The sequence below is a fragment of the Panthera leo genome, chromosome F3 (assembly GCF_018350215.1).
Source record: "Panthera leo isolate Ple1 chromosome F3, P.leo_Ple1_pat1.1, whole genome shotgun sequence".
NCBI lineage: Eukaryota > Metazoa > Chordata > Mammalia > Carnivora > Felidae > Panthera > Panthera leo.
In genome coordinates, this window is record NC_056696.1 from 10,675,986 (window position 1) to 10,702,198 (window position 26,213).

Genomic DNA, 26,213 nt, shown 5'->3' on the forward strand with positions numbered 1-26,213 from the left:
ACTCTGAGTTTTAACATAGTAAATACATTTTCTGTGTACATTTGGTAGGATTACTCCTCTGTAGACTCACCTGTGCTCTCAAAAAGATTGGGGAGTTCAAGTAGTTTGGTTCTTACTTGTTAATGATGTTTGTATAAACCGTGAAATTTGGTAAAGTTACATTTTTTTATAAATCCAGTTTTTGCAAGAATTCTTGTGACCTTTTTATTAATGCCAGCATCTCCATCTAAGAATATTGGCACTCTTCCCCCTTTCCTTTACAGTTCGTTCTTGTTTTCAGTCTTTTTTTCTTATCTTTTCAAAGATACTCATGTGGAACATCTGTTTTTAGTCCTCAGATTTGCTGCTCATGAATTCCAGGGCTAATTCAACCTTAGTTGAATGTAATCACTATAGATGATAGAAAAACTATGATGAGAGCAACAGTGTTTTCTTTCTTCTTTCTATCTTTCTTTCTTTCTTTCCCTCTCTCTCTCTCTTTTTTTCTTTTGGAAGTACTTGTACATATTGCAAGAGGAAAATAAGGTAGTAGTGGTAAGGAGCATTATCAGTTTGCCTAATAGAGGAATTACAGTATTTTTGTAAGGAGCATAGAGGAGTAGTTTAATTTTAATTTAATTTAATTTTGTCATTCTTTGAAAATTTTTTTTATTTTATTAAGGTTTATTCATTAAAAAAAATTTTTTTTAACGTTTATTTATTTTTGAGACAGAGACAGAGCATGAACAGGGGAGGGTCAGAGAGAGAGGGAGACACAGAATCCAAAACAGGCTCCAGGCTCTGAGCTGTCAGCACAGAGCCCGACGCGGGGCTGGAACCCAGGAACCATGAGATCATGGCCTGAGCCGAAGCCAGACACTTAAGCGACTGAGCCACCCAGGCACCCCTAAGGTTTATTCATTTTTGAGAGAAAGAGTGAGAGCAGGGGAGGGGCAGAGAGAGAGAGAGAGAGGGAGACACAGAATCTGAAGCAGGGGTCAGGTTCTGAGCTGTCAGCACAGAGCCCGACGCGGGGCTCAAACTCACGAACGACAAGATTATGACCCGAGCTGAAGTCAGACACTTAATTGACTGAGCCACCCAGGCACCCCTTTATTTTGTCATTCTTGTAGTGATATCTTGTGTTTCTGGGTTTTTTTCTGCAAATCACGGGTTTCATTTTACTGTTTAAAACAATTTTTTTTTTAAGCTTTACTTATTTTTGAGAGAGAGAAAAAGAGCACAAGTGGGAGAGGGGTAGAGAGACACAGAATCAGAAACAGCCTCCACGCTCCAAGCTGTCAGTGCAGAGTCCAACGCAAGGCTCGAACCCACAAACCGAGATCATGACCTGAGCTAAAGTTGGCCACCTCACTGACCGAGCCAGCCAGGTGCCTCCATTTTACTGTTTAATAACTTCCCTGGATATGTCTGTGATAAACAGGACTCATTAAACCACACAAGAAATCCAGTCTCATTATTTAATAGCTTCATCTCCTTCTTAATTAGTTTTTCTCCTTAACATTTATTTTTATGTGTATTTTTTTAAGAATCATGGTTTCCCGTATTGGAATGTGTGCTCCATGAGGACGTAGGTATTGGCATGTTCTCTGTGCTGTCCCCAGCACCCGAACAGTGAACAGAGCTCAGTAGGTGCTCAGAGTACGTGCTGAATAAATGCACCTGTGTGCACGCATCAGCGGCCACGGTGGGGGTTGCTTTGCTGGGGAGTAAGCTTGGTGATGAGAGACCACGCTCCCACCAGTAGTGTTTTCTTAATACCAAGTCAAAGACCTAAGAGTCATTCCCAGTTGCCCCTCACGCTCACCCCCCAAAGCCCTATTATAGCATAGTCTGTGTGTTTTGTATCCTTTAATAATTCCAAGACCTGCCCATTTCTCAGGCCGTGTTCTCTGCTACCCCAGTCGAAGGAGCAGCAGCATCTCTGTCTTGAGAGTGACAGCAGTCCCTCCAATCTTCCTTTAACTGATTCTCTACACTGAAGCTGGGGTGGTCTTTTGACAGTACAAGCCCAGTCATGTCATTCTCCTGCTTAAAATTGTTTCCCACTGCTGTTAGGGTACGAACTAACCTCTTGCATGCCTGCTTCTCCAGCCTTCCCTCCCACTCTCCCAACTGGCACTTGAGCCACCCAGGCCTCTGTTCACGTCCTCACAGGTATCCTGCTCCTGCCGTCCACATCTCCTTTTGCCAAGTCAGTTCTCCTTTTGCCAAGTCAGTTCCATTTCATTCTTCAGATCTCAGCACAAAAAGAGTTTCCCTAGAAAAACTGCTTCTTGATATATATGCTTTCCTTTTATAGCATTTATCATAATTTATCATTATATATCTCTGATGAGACTGAAAACTCCCAAGAGGGATGGAAACTTGTCTTGTTTCATTCATTGCTGAACTCCCAGTATCTCCATTACCTGGCACGTGGTAGGTAATTAATAGTCTTTAAATGACTAGAGTCTGTCTTTTCTATAGATTTAAGGTATCCGTCACTGGCCCATAAATTTTACTTTCAAGAAATCTTAGGGCACAGCATAATCTTTTTAGGCCTCGAAGATAAGGATAATATTATGTTTATCATTCAACACAAGTTAGAAACTAAAGATAAGTAAGATCAGCCGATTTCTGCTTTGGTCTTGAATCTGTTGAGATTGGGAACTCCATTTTTACCTGACCTGACCTATTTCCTCAAAGAAGATAATGACAACCTCGGGATTTTGCTCTTATTCAGCAAACATTTGAGGGCCTAAAATATGCCAGACGCTTTGCAGAACTTTAATTGGCTACTTCTCCTTCATTGATCTTTCTATGATAATGGAATTTAAAATAATTTTAAACTTGGATTTGGTTTTCAAGACCTCTGTTTTACAGAGTTACATATTTGGGTCTTTGAGTGTGATTCTTTAAATAAAGTGCTTTATAAATAAAGTGTTCACCTGAAGCTATTTTTTTCACTTGATTAATTAGTTAAATAGGTTCTCTTTAATTTATACATAATTATGCATGTTAAAGGTATTCAAATGCTATTGGAATAAGATTTGTGTCCCTAAGTTCTTCTCTTTCCTTGTGCTCATAATGGTACTTGATCCTTCTAGCATAAGCCTGACAGTATTTAGTGAGCACACATTATATGTGTAGAATACTTCCCAGGTATTTGGGCAGGGGTTGGCAGTATGTAACAGATGTCATTAATGGAAAGAAAAGATTTAACCTTGATGACAATTCAGTGCCTCGTTTTACAAATATAGTACAACTGACTTCTGCCCTGGGATGCAGACGAAGAGCTGTCACAAGTTTACAAATGTAGGTTTATACTGAACCATTTCTTTTTCTTATAGATGTCCTGCCAACCATGATAGAATATATGTGTATGTATATGTATACGTATATATGTATATGTATACGTGTATATGTATACGTATATGAAGGGAATAACCTGTGACCTACCCTTGCAACTCAGATAATTATAGAAATACTTGATAAATTAGTTACAAGTGCTTGAGGAATACTTAAAAGGCGAGAAGAGATACGATCTAGGGTTGGGGCAGAAATGTAATTCTTGGTGGAAGGAACTAAAGCATAAATGTTTCAAAGGAAACAAACCCATACTGGTTGGTGTTGGGTAATGATGAATGCTTCAAGTAGAAGGCTTAGCAAGCAGGTTTCTTGCATAGGGTAGGAAAAAGTTTTCCTTTACCCTTCTAGGTTCTTCTGACTGTCTATATATTTACATAAGACAGATTCACAGGGGAGAGGCTGCAAACAGGCAATGGAGGCTTATATGCATCCTGACCTAAGAAGGGAATGGGGGCCTGAGTCCTCAAAGCACAGGAAGACGATTTTTCAGGAAGATAAGAGCGAACGTTTGGTAAACAAATGTTTGTCATGTCACACAGAGACAACAGACACAGAGAAGAACCTGAATAAGCAAGCCCTGTGAGGACGGCTTCCCCTTACCACACCCAGCCCATGCTCTTTGTGGTTGTCCCTAGTGATAGCTCTCTTCCTGGACCAGGCCCTCTATCTTAAAGGCAGTTACAGGGGAGGTAAAAACAAAAACAAAACAAACAGATGAACAAAAACCTCTTCCTGAGTCTTTAGGGCCTTTTTAGTCTTCGGTTCAAGATGATCCCCATGTCAGAGTAAGGACTTTGGGGGGCTCTTTCTGAACCCCTTCACCTGTGTAGAGTGAGAAAAGGTGGTGATTGCTTGGAATTGTGATTGGAAACATATGCTAAGAATTCTAACCTGATGAAATGATTTGTATTTAAAAACATAGTATAAATTTGTGATGTAAGAAATAATAAAACCTGTTCTGTTGGTCTTGTGAAAATAAAAATGGACGTGAGGGACACCTGGGTGGCTCAGTAGGTTAAGCCTCCAACTTTGGCTCAGGTCATGATCTCACAGTTTGTGAGTTCAAGCCCCATGTCGGGCTCTCTGTGGACAGCTCAGAGCCTGGAGCCTGCTTCAGATTCTGTGTCTCCCTTTCTGCCCCTCTCCCACTCATGCACTGTCTCTCTCTGTCTCTCAAAAAATGAATAAACACTAAAAAAAAATTTTTTTAATGGACATGATAGGTGGCAAAGATGTTTGACATTTGAGCTTGATTTTTTTGTTTGTTTTTGAGATTTTATAGCTGGTCTGTTCAATTGGAGAATGTGGAACAGTAACCCTGAACACTTCCATTAGTAAACATGTTGTTAGGCTGTCAACAAAACAATTTCTAAATTTTTAAAAAATACTCACCTTTGAGAGACAGAAACAGAGCACAAGTGGAGAAGGGGCAGAGAGAAAAGGAGACACAGAATCCGAAGCAGGTTCCAGCATCTGAGCTGTCAGCACAGAGTCTGACATGGGGCTTGAACCCACAAACTGTGAAATCATGACCTGAGCTGAAGGCAGACACTTAATCAGATGAGCCACCCAGGTTCCCCGTCAACAACACAATTTCTAGAGTCATTTGTTCTGTGCCAGTATCTGCCCAAATCATTTAAAAGTATTGTTGGGGAGGAAGAATTTCTTCTGCCCTTTAAGGTCCTTGTAGCTGGACTAAGAATCAAGTTGACATGAGACAGATTAACAGGAGAAAATCAAATTTAATAGCATACATACGAAGAATCCACATACACATGAAATTCCAAAGAGAGTGAGGCAACATCATGCTTATATGAGCTAAGGAGAGGGGTAGGGGCCTGAGGGTACAAAAGGGAGAAAGCTCATTAACAGGAAGTTGAGGAGATGTTTAGTAAACAAAGGTGTTGGGGTGCCTGGGTGGCTCAGTCAGTTGAGCGAATGACTCTTGGTTTCGGGTCAGGTCGTGATCTCATGGTTCCTGGGTTCAAACCCTATGTCGGGTTCTGCACTGATAGCGTGGAGCCTGCTTGGGATTCTCTGTCTCCCTCTCTCTCTGCCCTCTTCCCCGCTCGTGCTCTCTCTCACAAAAATAAATAAACATTTTCTAAAAACATTTTTTGCTGCCTTATTACATAAATTGCAAAGAGGAATCTCTGTTTACTAGCTCGCTTCCTGGTAAAGCACACAGTTGAGGGGCATAAAGAACTTTCCCTGGGTCTGCTAGGTTTGGATTGCTTTTAAGTCAAAATAATTGCTTCATGCCAAAATGGACCGTCTTAGGCAGCCTGCCTTTGACATTAGGTTTTTATATGACTCTTTAAAAAAATTTTTTTAAGCTTATTTATTAGAGAGTGCGAGTAGGGAGTGGGTGGGGGACAGAGAAAGAGGGAGAATCTCAAGCAGGCTCCACACTGTCAGCGCAGAGCCCATCACAGGGCTCAAACTCACAAAACCGTGGAATTGTGACCAGAGCTGAAATCAAGAGTCAAATGGCTTAACCCACTAAGCCACCCAGGTGCCCCTGACCCTTTCTTTTTTTAAAAGTGAGGATCAAAGTCTGTTACAAACCAATTTTGCTTTTCTTTGAAATTATTTTAAATTAGGCTTTTGTGAACGTTTGGCTTTCTTCCCTTTTCATTGAAATGGTTTCCTTTGCACGTTCTTTCCGCTCTTAACCTTTATTTTTCAGTCCCAGCTTAGCATAAAAAGGATGATCTTTCTTCTCACCCCTTCCCTGAAATTAATTGTGCTGAATTACCAGCTTCCTCATGCTGAAAGCATTTATTCAGTGTCCATATGTGCTTGCTACTATGCTAAGTTCTATAGTAATAAAGTAGGAACTCTTGGGACTCATGTCTATTAAGTGCTTTTAAAGTGCCAGGTAACACTAATGCAAATCATAGTATCAAAGGCATTCATATAAATAGTGTCCCTTCACCAGCATCCCACCAAGCTAAGTGCCTTAAATGCTTTAAGACTGCATCCCCATAGAAGGAGGGTGGAGTGTTTAGTTTTCATTTGGGTCTGGTTTAGATGAAGAAATGTAAGCTATACAGTTCTCCAGAGGTCCATTTGTACAGTGGTCTTACTTAAAATGTGCATAAAGTATTTGGGAGTACTCTCTCAGTAGCAAAATGCCTGAGACTGTGATTGTCTAAGTGGCAAAAGGGCTATAGTGTGTGAGTTTAAAATAATGTGTTTAGGGAAAATATTCTAGTTTACCCTTGTAGGATTACGGTTTTCAAGCTGTTGCTAGGGAAGAGAATTTAAAAGTTACTGTTTAAGACGCCTGGGTGGCTCAGTGGATTAAGCCAGCTTAGGTCATGATCTCGAGGTTCGTGAGTTTGAGCCCCGCGTCAGGCTCTGTGCTGACAGTTTGGAGCCTGGAGCCTTCTTTGGATACAGTGTCTCCCTCTCTCCCTGTCCCCAACCCCCCCCCCCCCCGCCCCGGTCTCTCTTTCTGTCCCTTCCCCATCTCTCTCTCTCTCTCTCTCTTTCAATGAATAAACATTTGAAAAAGTAATTAAAAATTACTTTTTATTATTATTGAAAATAGCAGATTGATGTACTGTGACCAAAAGACTAGTTCTGGATTTCAAAAGAAAGGTTATTGGAAACAAAATATTTTTTTACTCTTATACCAGAATAATCTGTGTATGTATAGAGATATCAGTTGATCGATCGATTTGGGCACATGGCTTCAGCAAAGAAGGAAGGTCAGAAGAGGACCAGAAAAACAAAACAGTTGCAGGGCTTCAGTCTAGATTATTAAAAAAACTTGAGGATGTTTTAGGCATTCATTCAAGCAATTTTTTATTGAGGAACAACAGTGTTCTAGGCCTTGTGCCGGACTCACAAAATGTTCTTTGTTGCCTTTGTCAGACAGGATACCACTGGTCTGTGCAAACTATGTCACTAATTTTGCTTCTGATGTTATGGGAAGATAAAAGAACAAGAAATAAAACACAAACCTGTGATCACAGGTTCTAAAATCTTGACTTAGGTGGAATAGATGGCAGCTTTTTTTTTTTAATCAACATTTGGGACACAGCGTAGACTAGGGTTTGAGAATGGGGTTCTGGGGCCAGACTACACCTGCATTTGAGTCTTGGGCTTACTACCAATGTGGGTTAGCTCAGGTTAATCTAACTCACCGTGATGCATGCACACACTTCCTTAAACTGACCACCCTGCTGTCAACATGATCTTTGTTGTTGTTGTTGTTGTTGTTGTTGTTGTTGTTCAATAGATCACTTTATTCCCAATGGAAGAAAATAACAACACATTTAGATAAAACATGTCAGGGATCTAATCTTGGCTACCTCCTCTATAAATTGGGCTTTTTTGAGGTTAATGTATACAAAGTGTTGAGAACAGTTATTGCTTACTAAATGGTAGCTATTAATTTGAAGAACACTAGAACTTCTCAAAGATTTGGAGAACTAGATATTTGACAAATGAAAAATGTAAAGCACCTCCACAATTAATCAGCATGTTCTTAAACAAATTTGCTGGCAAACCGAAGATCAGATCCAGTGGAGAAGGCCTTCCAGTAGCATGTAAATATTCACCTTTTTAGAATCCTGAGATATGATTATGGTGCGTGAGATTTATTTTATTTTTTAATGTTTATTTGTTGACTCTGAGAGAGAGTCCCAGTCAGAGTCCAGGCTGACAGCGCAGAACTCAGCACAGGGTTCGATCTCACGTGAGGTCATGACCTGAGCTGAAATCAAAAGCCTGTCTGTCTCTTAACCCACTGAGCCACCCAGGCGCCTCGGTGCTTGAGATTTATTAGAAGGGGGTGGTAAGGGTTGTTCGGTAAAAGATTGGCCTGCTGAATGTGAAAGAGCATTCCAAGCACGGAAAAGAGGATGTTGAATCAGTTTGTACGGGTCTGGATCAATGTTCTCAAATGTGGACACTTTCGCCCCTTGCCCCTCCGAAGACATTCGACCCTGGAGACGTTTTTTATTGCCCTGAGTTGGAGGAGAAGGACACGCCACTGGCGTTTCATAATTAGAGGCCTGGGGTGCAGCTAAACAGCCTACAGGGCACAAGATGGTCCACACAGCAGAGACCTGCCCAAAATGACATGGTGCTGACCGTGTTCCGGGACAGGGTGTAATAAAGGCCACCTGGCAGTAGAAGCCTACATTTATAATTTTATCTCCGCTTTTCCCTCCATAAAACAAATGTGAGTACAGATTTAGATCAAGTTAATCTGACTCCCTGTGATACATACACACACCTCCTTAAACTGGCCACCTTGCTGTCAACATTCTCTTCTTTTTTTTTTTTTTCCTCCAGTAGATCACTTTATTCCCAATGGAAGAAAATAAGAAATTTAGATAAAACATATCAGGGATCTAATCCCAGCTTTTCTGTTAATTCCCCACGTCACATCAAGCAAATTCCCTTGCTTTTCTGAGCACTCCCACCCCAATTTTTTCATCTATAAAAGGAGTGTACTGTTTTTTCATCTATAAAAGGAGTGTAATAACAGTTATGTCCAGAGTTGATATAAAGATTAATGAGTTAAGTGCAGAAATTCAAATGGAAACAGATTGGCCAGAGTGGTGGGGGCTCTCTGGAAGAAGCCTCACAAGATGTTTTTTGTTATCCAAGCTAATATGCCAGAGCCCAAGATTTAGTCTCCAGCCTGACAGGTTCAGAATCCCATTTATCAGTACATGTCTTTAGATAGAACTCCTATAAACCAGGCTCAAGAACGCCAGTTTGTAGCTTTAAATTGTTTCCACTGCCGGATCTTCCTTAATCATTGTGACCTCTAAATGTTAGAGTGCCCAGGACCCACAATCAAACCTTTTCTCTTTTTACTCTCATTCCCTCGGTATGTTCTTGGCTGCAAATACCATCTACAACTTAACTCTCAAATTTGTGTCTCCAGCTCTGTCTTCTTTGATTTCAGGGTTTTTTGTTTGTCTTTTTGTTTTTTAACAGCTAGTAACTAATTTTACTGAAATTTCTAGAGTGCCGGATGGCTGGCTACGTGTTCTGCATAGTTATTTGTTTTTTAATTGCAGTGTAGTTAACATACAGTGTTATATTAGTTTCGGGTATTCAATCTAGTGATTCAACAATTCTATAGATTACTAAGTGCTCATCACAATGAGTGTACTCCTAATCCCCTTCGTCTATTTCACCCACCCCTCACCACCTCCCCTCTGGTAACCATCAGTTTGTTCTCTATATTTAACAGTCTGTCTTTTTGTTGGTCTTTTTTTTCTTTGTTCATTTCTTATTCCACATATGAACAAAATCATATGGTATTTGTCTTTCTCTGACTGCCTTATCTCATTTAGAATTATACCCACTAGATCCATAGATCCATCCATGTTGTTGCAAATGGCAAGATCTCATTCTTTTTTATGGCTGAGTAATATTCCAGTGTGTGTGTGTGTGTGTGTGTGTGTACACACACACACCACATCTTTATCCATTCATCTATGGATGGGCACTTGGGTTGCTTCTGTAATCTGGCTATTGTACATAATGCTGCAGTAAACATAGGGGTGCATGTATCTTTTGTAATTAGTGTTTTCATATTCTTTGGTTAAATACCCAATAGTGGAATTATTGGATCAGATGATAATTCTATTTTTAACTTTTTGAGGAACCTCCATACTGTTTTCCACGATGGATGCATCAGTTTGCATTCCCACAGTGCCCGAGGGTTTCTTTTTCTCCACATCCTTGTCAACACTTGTTGATTCTTATGTTTTTGGATTTTAGCCATTCTGACAGGTGTGCAGTGATATCTCATTGTGGTTTTGGTTTGCATTTCCCTGATGATTAGTGATGTTGAGCATCTTTTCATGTGTCTGTTAGCCATCTGGACGTCTTCAAATGTCCATTCGTGTCTTCTGCCCATTTTCTAATTGAATTATTGTTTTTTTGGTGTTGAGTTGATATGTTCTTTATATATTTTGGATACTAATCCTTTATCACGTTTGCAAATATCTTTTCCCATTCATTAGGCTGTCTTTTAGTTTTGTTGATTGTTTCCTTTGTTGAGTGCAACATTGTCTTTTACCATGCGATCTGGAGACTAAAATGACTGTATCCTTGCTAAAACCTCCATACTCTACGTCATCCTTCCCCATCCTAGCGGGGGGAAAAAAATGTAATCAACATTTGCTTAGATTAGAGATTGCAGTAAAACTGTTAGCAACTATCTCTTTTTTCCTAGGTCTTTTTTTGTTGCACGTCCCCGGGATGTGCTTTTTTTGTACACCAGGCAAGGTGATTGGTTAAAAAACAGTGAATAAGGAAGGTTCACTTTAGTGGTTGAATAAAGAAAGTCCACGCTTGAAGACACAGGGATCCTTGACATTCATCTGTAGGGATGGCTCCTGAAGTCACTCTGGAGGTTTAACAGAATTGCAATATGGTTAGAATGAGAGATAGAGATGACAGTTTGTAAGTGAAATGGGGGATTGCCTGGTGTGTGGAATCATTGGGGAGGGAGGCAGTGTGTTGAGGAAAATCGTTTGATCAGGAAGAAGAAGATAGGGACCTTTGCTCTGTAAATTCAACTGTTTGCTAAAACTCTGCCATAGGCACATCAACTTAGACGTATCCAAAGTCCTTCTTTTCCCCTTCCCTCTCACATGTTTCCTTCTCATGCTCGTTTTCCTCTTTCTACCGCCTAGTCAGGGCTCCAGCTTGAGGCTGGCAGTCACTCTGCTCATCTCCTTCACTTACCCAAGCACTTAGAGCAAGTACCAAACCTTCCTTCGTAATATTCTTCATACCTGTTTCTTCTCTGTTCTCTTGGCTGCTACCTTAGTTCTGGCCTCCACTGTTGCCTTGGGTTCATGTGTTGGTTCAGTTTTCAGACCTAGCCCCTGGAACCTGTATTCATGCAGATACCAAGTAAACTATATATATATAAAGGTTGGTTTGTTTTATTATATTAGTTTTGCTTTAAGGACAAAATTTAAACGTTAAGTTGAGCTGAAAGTTAAATTTGGGGAAGTTGATGATACTGTCCCTGCCCACCTCTCTACCCTTACCTCCTGCCCCCTCCTCACCCTTCATTCTGACCATCTCGTGTGTTTGCCACTTCCTGGACGTGTCGTGCCTGTCACATCTCTTTCCCTTCCTGTGTTCGACTTTTTCTTTTCTTTTTTTTTTTTCCCCTTTATATTAAGTTGGAGTGTAGTCACAAATGTTCTGCTTTTTCTGTACTTGTCTACCCAATATTCTGTTTCACTTGCTTCTGCTTGGAAGCCTGGTCTGCCTTTGTTCTCTGATCTAGATGTTGCATCTCCTCTCTGCCCCTTTAGCGTCCTCGTGGAGAGGCTAAATGCAGGACTGGCTCCAGAGGTAGACTGTCCACGTTCAAAACAGCCCTGCTCTTTGCTGATTAGGTCTCCTTGGGCAATTGGCTAAATATCTCTCTATCATTCAGTTTTCTCTTATCAAATGGGAGTAATAATAGAACTTACCTCATAGGCTTGTTCTTGTGAGAGCAAATTAGTTAATAGGTCAAACATGTACAGTAGTACCTGGCACATGTTAACACTTAGTGAGCATTAACCCGTTATTATTTTATGCATACCTCATTCATAGCAGATACTATCTGCTGACATGTTCCCTTTTCTACTGCACTGTGAACTTTTTTGAGAGAAGGAACTAAATTATACTCAACTTTAATTTCATCAAAAAATACTTATTGGGGGAGCCTGGGTGGCTCAGTTGGTTAAGCCCTCGACTCTTGATTTTAGCTCAGGTCGTGATCTCACAGTTCACGAGATCAAGCCCTGCATCGGGCTCTGTGCTGACAGTGTGGAGCCTGCTTGGGGTTCTCTCTCTTGCTGTCTGTATGCCCCTCCCCCACTCACATTCACACACGTGCTCTCTCTCTCTCTCTCTCTCAAAAATAAATAATCTTTAAAAAATATATTTATTGGGCATCCACTAAGTCAGGGATAGTTGGCTGAGTACAAACTGTGGCCTGTTTTTGTCAGGCCCATGAACTAGGAGAATGGTTTTTACATTTTAAAAGGGTTGTTTAAAAAAAAAAAAAAAACACAGGTAAAAGAGTATGTGAATAAAGATTATGGGCCCACAAAGCCTAAGATATTTACCACCTCTGATGTATTTATTCACAGAAACCATTTGCTCATGTCTGAGCTAGATGCCAGAGAGACTGATGCTACCCATGGGATGGTGGATAGATACATGAGCAGGTTAGAAAGATCAGAATTGTGGGTATTGGTGACTATTTGTGAGAAGTGGCAGCCGTATTGTGAAAATGTGAAAGTCAACGGAGAGTCCAAAATAGTTGCTCTCTCATCTGGTGATATGGGACTAGCCTGTCTGTTTGTTGTGTAGGGACATGATTTTCAGGGCCTGCATCTTTCTGTTGTGTTTGAAAAGTTGGGCACAAGAATGCTGTTCAAATGCCCAGGTATCAACGTGTGATAGAAGACGAGAATTCACCAGCTCCTGTGGGTTGTAAGGATGAAAGTTAGAAGAAGTCTGTGTTTTCCATGAGGCATTCCTCAGCGTCCATGCTGGTAGGAAACTAATAGTAAATACTGACTTTTGGATTTAACTGGCTTCATATATTTTGCCTGTGTAGATTGGTGGAAATAGAGCAGGCTGAGAAATACTAAGTTAAAACCAGATTCTTTAATATTTATTTTTCACCATTCTTAGGGACTTTGGCCAAAACAGCTTACCCTCTAATTGAGGAAACAAAAAGGGAAAGAAATGGTTTCAGTGACATAAACAGAAAATAATTTATTTCCCTTAAAAAATTTTTTTTAAGTTTATTTATTTTGAGAGGGAGAGTGGAGGAGAGGCAGAGAGAGAGGGAGAGAATCCCAAGCAGGACTCGAACTCGCGAACCCGCGAGATCCTGACCTGAGCTGAAACAAGAGTTGGATGCTTGATCAACTGAGCCCCCAGGCGCCCCTCTTTTCCTTTTCATTTCCTTAATGATTCAATTTTCTGTTTACTCTGCATAGTGTATGTCTTAAGCTAATGTCCAAATTATAATACTGACTTCTAAAAATTTGTTGTTGTTGTTAATTGCAACCATTTGCATATTTCTTTTTTTTTTAATTTTTTGTTTAACATTTATTCATTTTTGACAGGCAGAGATTGACAGAGTGTGAGTGGGGGAGGGGGGGAGAGAGGGAGACACAGAATCGGAAGCAGGCTCCAGGCTCCGAGCTGTCAGCCCAGAGCCCGACGCGGGGCTCGAACTCGCGAACCGTGAGATTGTGACTTGAGCCGAAGTCGGACGCTTAACCGACTGAGCCACTCAGGCGCCCTAACCATTTGCGTATTTCTAATCTGAAAGTTCCAGAGAGTATGCCACAGATTGGTCAATTACTTAAAATCACAGAGGTACTTACTACAGTGAGAGGTGGAAGCCCAGCACTCTGGCATCCGCTGGTTTTGCTTTCTGGTAGACCACACTGCATCTCCTGTCCCCCTGGCTTAATGGGTGCCATTTGGTGGAACTGAGATAGATGCATTTTAATATATAGTTCTCACCTCCATATTCTGATTTGGAGGAAAAACCCTGCTCTAGAACACTACTGCCTTGTGGAAAAGATTTTATGTCAATATACGGTTACATTTCTCTCTTAAAAGGGATTTTTTAACCAAAAAATGGGGAATAACTTGATGTTTAATCTTTAGTGTTAAGCCATAAAATGTTCCTCCATGCTACCATGAGCTCTAATAGTTACAATGGTAGACTCTCTGCTTTAATAGTTTTCTTGGATTTTTTCTTTTAGAATGCCAGCCATGCCTCTCACAGTAGATGTTGAATTGAACCTGCTGAGTAGATGAATTGCTTTGCTTTAGTGAAAAAAATTTCCGCCGCAATATAAAAGAATAACTTGGGGTTATTTGCTATCTATACAGGGTTCATGCTTGTCTATGATATTTTCAATGTTTTTTTTCTTATTTGTAATGTAGAAATTAAACAATACTCTGAATCAGTTGTCAGCTGTGATGTTAGTATAAGAGCAGTAGGCTTGAAGTCGAAAGATCAAGTTTGTGCCTTGACTCTGGCACTTGAATAGCATTTGTATTAGGACAGTGTGCATAGATTTCCTCACCTGTAAAAGAAAAAAAGAGTAACTGCTTCACAGAGTTTTGTTAGGATTAAATGGGATCACATTAAGCCTCCCTAGCACAGTATCTGGTATGTGAAGAGTGTTTAATAAGTGTTTACCAGATTAAAAAACAAACGGTATATCTTAAGACTTTTACTAGAGGTTTTATGGAATCACAAAACCTTACAATTAGAGGGGATATCAGAGTTCAAGCCCAGCCTCCTCATAAGAACTTAATTCCTTCTCTAGTATCCCTATCAAGTGTTAATTTCTCAGTTTCTGTTAAGTTTCTTCGTCAGACAGGGCGCTGTTGGTAGATTTTCAGGAAGCCGCAGAGTTGAATAAGGCACAGACACTCTCCTGAAGGAGATTGCTCAGGACAGGCTCTGTTGAAGACCTGGTAGTGGAGCTAGATCTTGAGAGAGGAGTAGAATCTAACTGTTTACAGGGGTTTCTGACTACAGGAGTAGGAGGAGCAGAGGAAAGGATAGAGGGCAGCCACAGAAAATCGTGAATCTGAGTCCTTCCATTTAATCAGAGATTAGGGCGAGGTAAAGGAATAGTGTAAGGTAAGGTTGGAAAAGATTGCGGCCAGATCCTAGAAGTCTGTAACTTGACCTCCTCATACCCATCGAATGAAATACAGAGAAAATGTTACCTGGAAGTGATATACTCAGATTCATTCCATTTTTCAATAAATGTTCTGATTTTTTTTTTTTTAATTTACATCCAACTTAGCATATAGTGAGTGCAACAGTGATTTCAGGAGTAGATTCCTTAATGCCCCTGACACATTTAGCCCATCCCCCCTCCTGCAACCCCCCCTAACAACCTTCTGTTTGTTCTCCATATTTAAGTCCCTTCTGTTTTGTCCCCCTCCTGTTCTTATATTATTTTTGCTTCCCTCCCTTTTGTTCATCTGTTTTGTATCTTAAGGTCCTGATATGAGTGAAGTCATATGATTTTTGTCTTTTTCTGACTGGCTAACTTCACTTAGCACGATACCCTCCAGTTCTATCCACATAGTTGCAAATGACAAGATTTCATTCTTTTTGATTGCCGAGTAATACTCCATTGTGTGTGTGTATGTGTGTGTGTGTGTCACATCATCTTTATCCATTCATCCATCGATGGACATTTGGGCTCTTTTCATACTTTGGCTGTTGTTGATAGTGCTGCTATAAACATTGGGGTGCACGTACCCCTTCGAAACAGCATACCTGTATCCCTTGGATAAATACCCAGTAGTGCAACTGCTGGGGCATAGGCTAGTTCTATTTTTAATGTTTTGAGGGACCTCCATATTGTTTTCCAGAGTGGCCGCACCAGTTTGCGTTCCCACCAGCAGTGCAAGAGAGACCCTCTTTCTTCACATCCTTGCCAACATCCGTTGTTGCCTGAGTTGTTAATGTTAGCCATTCTGACAGGGGTGAGGTGGTATCTCATTGTGGTTTTGATTTGCGTTTCCCTGATGATGAATGATGTTGAGCATTTTTTCATGTGTCGGTTGGCCATCTGGATGTCTTTGGAGAAGTGTCTATTCTTGTCTTTTGCCCATTTCTTCACTGGATTATTTGTTTTTTGGGTGTTGAGTTTGATAAGTCCTTTATAGATTTTGGATCCTAACCCTTTATCTGATATGTCGTTGGCAAATATCTTCTCCCATTCTGTTGGTTGCCTTTTAGTTTTGCTGATTGTTTCCTTCGCTGTGCAGAAGCTTTTTATTTTGATGAGGTCCCAATAGTTCATTTTTGCTTTTGTTTCCCTTGCCTCTGGAGATGTGTTGAGTATGAGGTTGCTGTGGTCAAGGTCAAAGAGGTTTTTGCCTGCTTTCTCCTCGAGGATTTTGATGGCTTCCTGTCTTACGTTTGTTTAGGTCTTTCATCCATTTTGAGTTTATGTTTATGGGTAATGTAAGAAAGTGGTCCAGGTTCATTTTTCTGCATGTTACTGTCCAGTTTTCCCAGCACCACTTGCTGAAGAGACTGTCTTTATTCCACTGGATATTCTTTCCTGCTTTGTCAAAGATTAGTTGGCCATATGTTTGTGCATCCATTTCTGGGTTCTCTATTCTGTTCCATTGATCTGAGTGTTTGTTTTTGTGCCATAAATGTTCTGATTGTACACTCTGTCATTGCTCTTCTTTTACCCCACCTTGTCACTGCGGTTGACCATATCCCTGCCCTGATTTCTTTTTTTTTTTTTTAATGTTTATTTATTTTTGTGAGAGAGAGACAGAGATAGAGAATCCAAAGCAGACTCTGCGCTGTCAGAACAAAGCTGGACGTGGAGCTTGAACCCAGGAACTGTGAGGTCAGGACCTGAGCAGAAGTCTGACGCTGAACCCACTCAACCCAACCGAGCCACCCAGGCGCCCCTCCCTGCCCTGATTTCAGCAAACATTCTGAATGTTCAGCAATCCAAGGAAACACATGAGCACTGACATTGCTTTAGTGATTCCTGCTTTGGCTACAAGAAGATAAGAATTAGCAGATCATTTTGGTGGGGGGGGGGGGGGGGGCTCCACTGTGACTTTGGAGATAAGGATCAGGGCAGATGCAATACTAGTGGTTATAGATGAAAGACTGGAATGGAAGGTAAGAGATCTGGAGGATAGGATGAGAAGGTTTACAATGAATCTAATTTTGGAACTCAGAATAGAAGTAGTTCGCAGCTATTATCAATTCAAATACTACATACTGGCTGAGAATGTTCTAGAATTGATGAAAGGCATGATTTCTCAGCTTTAGGAAGCACAATGAAACCCCAAGCAGGATAGATAAAAATTCTATCCTTAGATATATTATAGTGTAACTGCCGAAAATTGAATACAAAGAGAAGATCTTTAATAGGGACAGGAAGAATAGATAATTGCTCATAAAAGGCCCAAATTTCACAGTACTCAATCGCAGGAGTGGAACCCTGAAGACAATGAAAGTATAAAATGCTGAGAGAAAATAACTACCAACCTTAAAATTTTTACCCAGCTAAACTTTTATTCAAGAATAAAGATGAAGTGGACAAATCAAAAACTGAATTCACTCCCATCATACTAAAGGAACTTTTTAGGATGTACTTAAAGAAGGAAATTGAACTCAGATGGAAAGACCAAGAAGTTGGGAATGTGGGTAAATCTAAGTAAACTCTACACACCTGCTTTAAGAACTTGATACGCAGTAAATGCTTGATTAACATAATTGGCTCATCAGTTTTCCTGAAATAGTGTGCTTTCTTGTTCAACCATGGCAAATAGAGGAATCGACTGCTTATTTCAGAATTTTCCAAAGAGAAGCTAGAATTTCAACAGGACTCCCAACACAAGTAGTCTTATTTTATAAAATCAAGAGGCACAGTCAGTGGATGTGATTTGGAATGGCTAAGTTTCTTGAAAGATTTGTATCTGTTTATTGGCTGCTGAGCAAATTTTAATTTGCGTATTAACTAACTTTATCCCCTGTTCACCAAGATCCTAAATGTCAGTCTTGATTTACTCAAATGTTCTCAGATTTCACATCCATTAATTAGAAGACAGTTCTAAATTTATTGTCTCTGAGAACCCATGTCTGATAATCTAGGGAAAACATTATAAATGTAATAAATAAAATAAACTTGATACTCTTTAAATGGCCAAGAATATCACAAACCAGAAACTGCTGTTTCTCCTGACTTGAAAAGAGAAGTATTTGCTAGGGGTGCCTGGGTGGCTCAGTAAGTTAAGCGTCCGACTTCAGCTCAGGTCATGATCTCACGGTTCATGAGTTTGAGCCCCACGTCGGGCTCTGTGTTGACAGCTGAGAGCCTGGTACTGCTTCAGATTCTGTGTCTCCCTCTCTGTCTGCCTCACTCCCACTCATGCTCTGTCTCTCAAATAAACATTAAAAGTATTTTTTAATAAAGAAGTATTTGCCAGACAGAATTTTTTCTGTTGAAATTCAGATACACTATCAGGAGTATACTTAGAGTAGGATTTTGTTAAGAGGGCCAAAATTAATAGATGAATTCTCTCAGCACATAGTTTTTGTGGTTTTGAAATGGTTTCATTAGTGAGTTTTGTGGACTTAAGTTGATATCCCTGATCTACTACTTATTAGACTTTCTGGGTGCTATTCGTTTGCTTAACAAATACTTTTGAGCAGCTGTCAGGTTCTCTCCTGCACTAAGGTTGTGAACAAGGTTCATAAGGTGCCTGTGCTCAAGAAGCTTGCCTTCTACTGAAGCAAGTAAACAAGTTTTAAAATTATCAAAAGAACGTAGACTAAAATAGGGTGACATGATAGTAATGGGTGTGTGTGTGTGTTTTAGGTTGAATGGTCAGGGAAGGCCTCTTCGAGAGATGACCATCAGAACCTGTAATAGTAAGAAGCTACCTGAGCAGAGGTGTCCTAGGCTGAAGGAACAGAAATCGCAAAGGCTGTAAGGCCCATGTGAGCTTGGCGTTTGTGGTATTTTAAGTGCTGAGAGAGGATATCCTTGTGATGGTTTAAAATGACCTTACATCTTGTAGAAATTAATTTTGATTTTATAATGGTATAAAAATCACACCAGATTGTCATCACTTAAATTCATATCCTTTCCTGACTCAAGGGTTGTAAGCTACCCTAATTTTTGCCCTATTCTGTATTCAGCCAGTGAACTCAGTAACATTTGGTTGGAGATGTTTGATTTATTTGCTGGCTTGTGGTCCGTCTCATTTTGGACAGTTTTTAGTGACCTCACTGTAATATAAAAACATTAAAATATTTGCTAAAATTAGTTGAATTAGAAATCTAGTTTTTTACGTAGGGAGACGAGAGAATGGCCAAAGATCATACATAGCGTGTTAGATATGGAAGAAACTTTAAAGGCAGTACCTGAAAGCTGAAGATATGTCATAGAATTTAAGCATTAGTCTGTTTTCTTTAGAATATACCTTATTTCATAAAATCTAGTTATTTATGATTTTTCTATGTAAGTAAGAAATCCTTAAAATCACATGAAAACACTTTCTCCTGTGTGTTGAATGATGCATATATTTGTACCGTTTTGTCAAAAAGTAAAACTTCGTTTTTTAAGTTTTTTTTTTAATTTATTTTTAGAGACAGCGCAAGCTGGGGAGGGGCAGAGAAAAGGAGAGAGAGAATCCCAAGCACCCGGGGCTCTGTCCCACAAACATGACATGGTGAGATCATGACCTGAGCTGAAATCAAGAGTCAGACGCTTAACCGACTGAGCCACTCAGGCACAGTTTAAGTAAAAACTTTTTCTTAGTTATTACTCAAATTGGAGCGTTCTGATGTCTATTCTAGCTTTTCAGTCTATAGACTGAAGCTTTTCAAGATCAGAATCATGTCTGATTCATCTTTCTGGCCCCATGGAGCAGAGTACAGTTCCTTATACATACCAATCTCTTAAAACTATTTGAGTGCCTGAATGAACGAAGGAATGAATATGTGAACATCTATTATGAACTTATCTCTGGAGAATAGGTACCAGTAGTCAGTATGCTTAAAAAGATTGACGGAACATGGATCACTGTTTAAGAAGTGCCTTTATAATATTGTTGGAAAATGTAAGCTTTTCTGAAGGGGAGGTGGCCATTGTGTAGAGCGCTCGCTCATATGGACTAAGAATCAGAAAACGGATCTGAATTTTAGCTGAGGCATCACTCAGTTCGTCCTGAAATAAATCAGGCAATCTTGCACGTGATTTCCTTGTTTGTACGGTGAAGGGGTTGGATTGATTATTGCTAGCATCTCTCTCTGCTCTAAAACTCTGTGCTTTTTATCCTTTGATATTTGCAAGAGCCAGGAGAGGTGAAGTTTGCCTTTTATGTTAGATTTGATTCTAAATCTAATGATACAGGACAGGGGTGCTTCAACTAGGCTTGTTAAAAGGTAAGGACACTGAAAAAGGTTCAGTGGTAGCGTGCATACTGTGTTCTGTTATGATTAACTGTGCCACTTGTACTGCCTGTACTTTAATGGCCTGTACTCCTCATCTACCCGATTCTTCTCTTAGTACTGAGATTATTTTAGTACAAACAAGTGGTACGTTTGTAAGAAGGGGCTCAGTCAGTATGGTAAAATGTCTGGATCATACAAACAGACAAAAAGATGTCTGGACAGTTGGTGATTTCTAAGTAGGGGCCGGTCTACCATACAGCACGTTTTTTTAAGGTCGTGTATTTTCAGTGTGGGCGGAGGTGTTAGGTACTTCTCTCTTTCATATCAAGCATAACATTCTCTCTTACACACGTCAGTATATCGTTGAGGAAGTTTTCTAAAGTGAAAACAAAATCTGTTTAATAGTGTTTTCAAGCTTAGAGAATTTTTTTTTAAGTCATCTGTATACCCAGCATGGGGCTCGAACTCACAACCCCAAGATCAGTAGTCACATACCCCACTGACAGAGCCAGCCAGGCGCCCCAGGATAGAGAATTTTAATAGCCTCATTTGGTCTCCCAAACAGTGTGAGGTTCTGTATTCTTTGAGTGACGTTGCTAGAGGTGCTCGCGTTTCTTCCTTTGTCGCGGGCAGAGTGCAGTCTGGCTGCCCTATAGAAGTGCTGCTGGCTTGGAGCTGCTCAGATCCGGCCCGTCACACTGTCTCAACTTGGGTTTTTCTGTTGTTTGTTTCCAAATTCACGTCAGAAAACCGTGTGTCCGGGGCGCCTGGGTTGCTCAGTCGGTGAAGCGTCTGACTCTTGGTTTCCGCGTCGGTCATGGTCTGAGCTGTCAGCACAGAGCCCGATGTGGGGCTCGAACCCACAGACTGTGAGATCATGACCTGAGCCGAAGTCGGATGCCCAACCGACCGAGCCACCCAGGTGCCCCAAGACAGGATCTTGATCTAAATTTAACTAAAATGTCCCCTATTTATTGATCCTGTTTCTAATCATCATTAACCATTCCCCGTTGCTTGGAATTTTTATCTTGACTTTCTATTTTGAAAGTTATAACTCAAAAGTATGGAAAGGGCCCAGATGTCCATCAACAGATGAATGGAACACACACACACACACACACACACACACACACACACACACACCACTGGAATATTACTCGGCAGTCATAAAGAATGCAATCTTGCCATTGGCAACAATGTGGATGGAACCAGAGGGTATTATGCTAAGTGAAATTAGTCAGAGAAAGACATATCATATGACTTGACTTACGTGTAGAGTTTAAGATACAAAACAGATGAACGTAGGGGAAGGGAAGCAAAAAATAAAAACAGGGAGGGGTACAAAAAATAAGAGACTCTTAAATATAGAGGACAAACAGAGGATTGCTGGAGGGGTTCTGGGTAGGGGGGATGGCGAAATGGGCAAGGGGCATTAAGGAAGACACTTGGTAGATGAGCACTGGGTGTTATACACAGGAGATGAATCCCTGGATTCTACCCCTGAAATCATCATATGCTAACTAACGAACTAGAATGTAAATTAAAGAATAAAAATAAATTTTAAAAAAAGTTATTGGCAATTCTGACATACCTTGGCTTTATTGTCTGGAGGAAGCACTGAGTTAAACTGGGTTATAGAATCATCTGCTGATAGGTTAACGGCTTTAGGAGTTTCATCTAAGGCTTTAGAAATTCCTGTCGTCATTTTTGTGGAGTATGAACGTTACTTCAGAGGCCAAAATTGTAATAAAGTGTTTTTTAATGGCATTCAGTGGAATCAGTTGCTTGGTGTGACCGTAACCAGCGTGATGTGTAGAAGGATTACAGGATGTACGGACTGTACAGAAGGTCTTTCTACCATGTTGACCAGAAGGCCTCTCTGTCTGCCGCTTCGAACCCCTGAAGGGTCACTGTTAATTTTTGTTGTGATTTGCTAATGAGTGACTTTGTGAAGTAAGTAGGACCTATGATAGAGGCATGTTGTGGAGCTACTGCTCTCTACTAAAAATAGTACAGAAAGAGTCTGTAGGGGCTGCCATACCATTAAAAAGTTATTAGCATTTTTATTTTGTCTCAAACTCTACAAGTAGAAGATTGTGTTTCCTTCTTGTGTAGTTTCGTCATGCGTTGACAAAGAATTTACCCTACTGAAGGAAGTAGATTATCGTAGGAGATTCAGAGGTAGGGCAGCATTGTGGAAGTTACTTCGATTAGCTTTTTTGCATTTAGGTAAATAAATTCAGGCCAAGTGTAGAAACGGTCAAAAAGAATCCTTTTTATAGTTTTATATTATTATTTTTATAGGGTTTGTATTTTTATATTTTTGATATTATCTCTAGGCAACCTGAACTTTGTTTTGGAAAGTCTTCCTTGTATGTGCCTGTTCCCTCTTAATTGCAGAGCTTTCTCATAACAGATCTTTATATTTAAAACTAGTATTGTCAGATGCATTAAAAGAGTAATTTAGCTAAAAATTGTTTCATAATAAAAAAGAATTTTACAAAAACTCTATCAGTTGAAACCAAAAACCAGAGATATGCATGCTGAATATTAATCATTTGTTACGAACCTGAATAGTCCTTTTTCCATGTGCATATATATATATGCCTCTAGGTATAGATAAAAGTGGAATCATGCGTAGAACTCATCTAACATTCCTGTTTATATGCAAAGCACTTTACTGTGAAATATGGAAACTCTTTGAACTTTACTGACTTCTGTCATGAAGGCTAATTTTTTGGAACATAACCTAGAAATGTCAATGCAAATATGCAAGCATATGTCTAAATTGATCAAAATAGGAAAGAATAATTGAGACTGAAAAACCTATAACTTAATATCGATCGTGCACACATAACAAGACCAAATTTTGGAAATCCCAACTTGTATGTCATGTGCATGTACGTTAGGAATTTTACAGAGTTGCCTAACATTAGGTGGCAACCACATTAATTAGCAGACTCCAATAGCTAATTTTAATTTATGAGCGCCAGATTAGTAACGCTTAATCACTTACAGATATGTTATTGGTAGGTTGCTTTCAGCTTCAGATAACAGAAACTGAGTCTGTTTTAAGCACAAAGGAGCTGGCTCGGCTCACAGGACTGAGACCTGAAGCTTCGGGGACAGCAGGACTGGGGACAACAGGACTGGGCTGTCCGTGTTGCTTTGCCCTCGGGTCCTTTCCCTGGTGGTTGCCAAAGAGCTGCTAGCAGCAGCCAGGAAGTGTGCTTCCTTGTTTGAGTCTAGAGGTGGATAGTAGCTCCTTACTGTTCTCTAAAGGTGAGAATGACTGTCCCGGAAAGGTCTGGGAGAGCTCTCCTGGATTTCACAGGCTAGAATTGAGGAATGTTCTGGGTTACAGTCTAGTCCTGAATAAGTCGATAGCTCGGGGGTTGAGATGAATCATTCAGCTCTTTCCCTTGAGCCAAGGTCATTTGCTAAATGGCACTGCCCTTATCCAAATGGGGAGAGTTGGAGTGGCACCCCTTTGGACTATTAGTATGTAGTCAGAAGTGACACATAGAAGTGAATGGAATTAGCACCCACTGTGGAAAGTAGTTATAGAGGTTCCTCAAAAAATGAAAAATAGAAATACTGCTTGAGATTCTCTCTCCCTGTCTCCATCCCCTCTCTGCCCACTCCCTCTCCCTCTCTAAAATAAAATGAAAAACAATTTAAATAATAATTAGCATTTTGGGATCGGTTCCGACCCACTAGTAGCACAAAGACAATACTTGGCCATCACTGGTGTATAGTGAGAGTGGACTGAGGACAGACCCTAAGAGAACGCAGAGCCTGTGAATCAGTCTTCTACTTAAATTTATTCTGTATTTATTTTTAATTATGAGCTTCAGAAGGCTATTCGTTTGCTCTTATTTCTTCAATTCTAACAGCCTATTTCATATTTGATTTACCCAGTGGTTTTTCTCCATTATATCTCTCTGTTAGTCTCTGGTCACTTTAATGTCACTACCATGGCTGTTTCTTTGGAGTGCTGCCCATTATCTTAAAGGAAATAGGGAAGGAATTATAAATGTATCCTGAAGTTAAAGGAAAAATGAAATGTGTGTTTTGTAGTACACGAATGATCGAATGTGTTAGATACTAAGGAAGAACTGCATCCGAGTATGCTTTTTTTTTTTTAAGTTCTTACAAGGAGTGAGGAATGTTAAAATTCATGACTCAAACTTCAGACTTCTCCCTACGTGCATATTTGATGTCTTGGAAAAACTATTATTCTTTTATTATAAAGGAATAAAGGGTAAAGTTTGCTAACCTGTGTCTGAAGACCTCAGTGATTAGAAATGAGTCATGATTGGTAATAGACTATGAATGGTAGTGAATTGAGTGTCTTAGGTACGAGGACCCTCCTCTCCTTGAGTAATCATGAACAGACCCTTGTAATTTTTACTTTGGCTTGACACGTATAGGAAGGATAGGCATGATGAACCACTGCTAGTCTCTGCATCTTTTTTATAGGCAGTGAGATACTAGCCAACGTACTCAGTTGAGGCCAGTGAGTTCTCCTTTATGTTTTATTACTAAGCTTCACTTAGTTCCAAGGAGTGAGATAAAGCGTTGTGTTTTCTTTTCTTTTTTTTTTTTTTTTTAAGTTTATTTATTTTTAGGGAGTCGGAGACAGCGCAAATGGTGGAGGGGCAGAGAGAGAGAGAGAGAGAGAGAGAGAAAATATCCCAAGCAGGCTCCACGCTGTCAGTGCAGAGCCTGATATGGGGCTTGAACCCATAAAGCTGTGAAATCATGACCTGAGCCAAAACCAAGAGTCGGATGCTCAACTGAATGAGCCACCCAGGTGCCCCAAACAATCCATTTCCTATTTCATACATCAGTCTCTTCTCAGGTTTGACACTGTAAATCAGTGGTTCTCGAGTTCTGGCATACATCAGAATCTTCTGGAGGGTTTGTGAAAGCACCAGTTGGTGGGCCTCTAATCCCCAAAGTTTCTGATTCAGTAGGTCTGGGATGGGGCCTGAGAATTTACATTTCTAACAATTTCCAGATGACATTGATGATGCTGATCCAGGTAGGTACTGCCCTTTGAGAATCACTGCTGTGAAAACATTTTCTTTTTTTTTTTTTAATGTTTATTTTTGAGAGAGAGAGAGACAGAGATAGAGCATGAGCAGGAGAGGGGGCAGAGAAAGGGAGAGACAGAATCTGAACCAGGCTCTAGGCTCTGTTCTGTTAGCACAGAGCCCAGGGTGGGGCTTGAACTCACAGACCCAACCACAAGATCATGACCTGAGCCGAAGTCAGACGCTCAACTGATTGAGCCACCCAGGCACCCTGAAAACACTTACTTTTAATACAGCAAGGAACAGTCATACTGAATTTATTTAAGGAAAAGATACATGCTATTTATTACTGTTTAGATTAGACTTTGTATTGTTTTTCTCTCTCTGGTTGTCAGCTGTTACATTAAGTGACCCACAGGGAGTACTCTCTTGAATTATATTTCTTTAGTAAAAGCGTATTTACCATTTGGTAATTGGCATCTCTTAACTTTTCACAGATGACTATTGCTGCTGGGCCAAAAGCCACTTTTGGCCTAGATGAAAATACTTTGCATTATTTTGCTTGATGATCCCAAAGGTGGGAATTTTTTTTTTTTTTTTGTATTTGTTCTTTACTAAGATACGATAATTATTTCATTCAGTGAGCATTGAGACTTTTTTAACCAGTCTAAGGCCAGTACAACTCCTTTGCCATTGCCAGCTGTGCGTGTTTCCATGGAAACTCCATAGGGTCTAGCAGGATTACTGTTGTAAGGACCATACCTGGCTTATTTGCATCCAGTTTAAATTGGGGAGATTTCAAAAGAATAAAAGGTCTGTAGATGAGTCAATGGACA

At 40.2% G+C, this 26,213-nt stretch overlaps 1 protein-coding gene across 5 annotated transcripts in view; it reads left to right on the forward strand.

Annotated features, from left to right (window-relative positions):
- The window catches only part of POU2F1 (POU class 2 homeobox 1), a 178,631-nt gene that overhangs the window by 60,578 nt on the left and 91,840 nt on the right, over positions 1-26,213 (forward strand). Inside the window, exon 1 of one of the 5 annotated variants that reach the window (XM_042926056.1) lies at positions 25,881-25,954. The exons of the other annotated variants lie outside the window; for them this stretch is intronic. The gene's annotated coding sequence lies outside the window, so the exon portion shown is untranslated. Of the gene's footprint in view, positions 1-25,880; positions 25,955-26,213 lie in introns of those variants that run through there. 5 annotated transcript variants of the gene reach the window in all.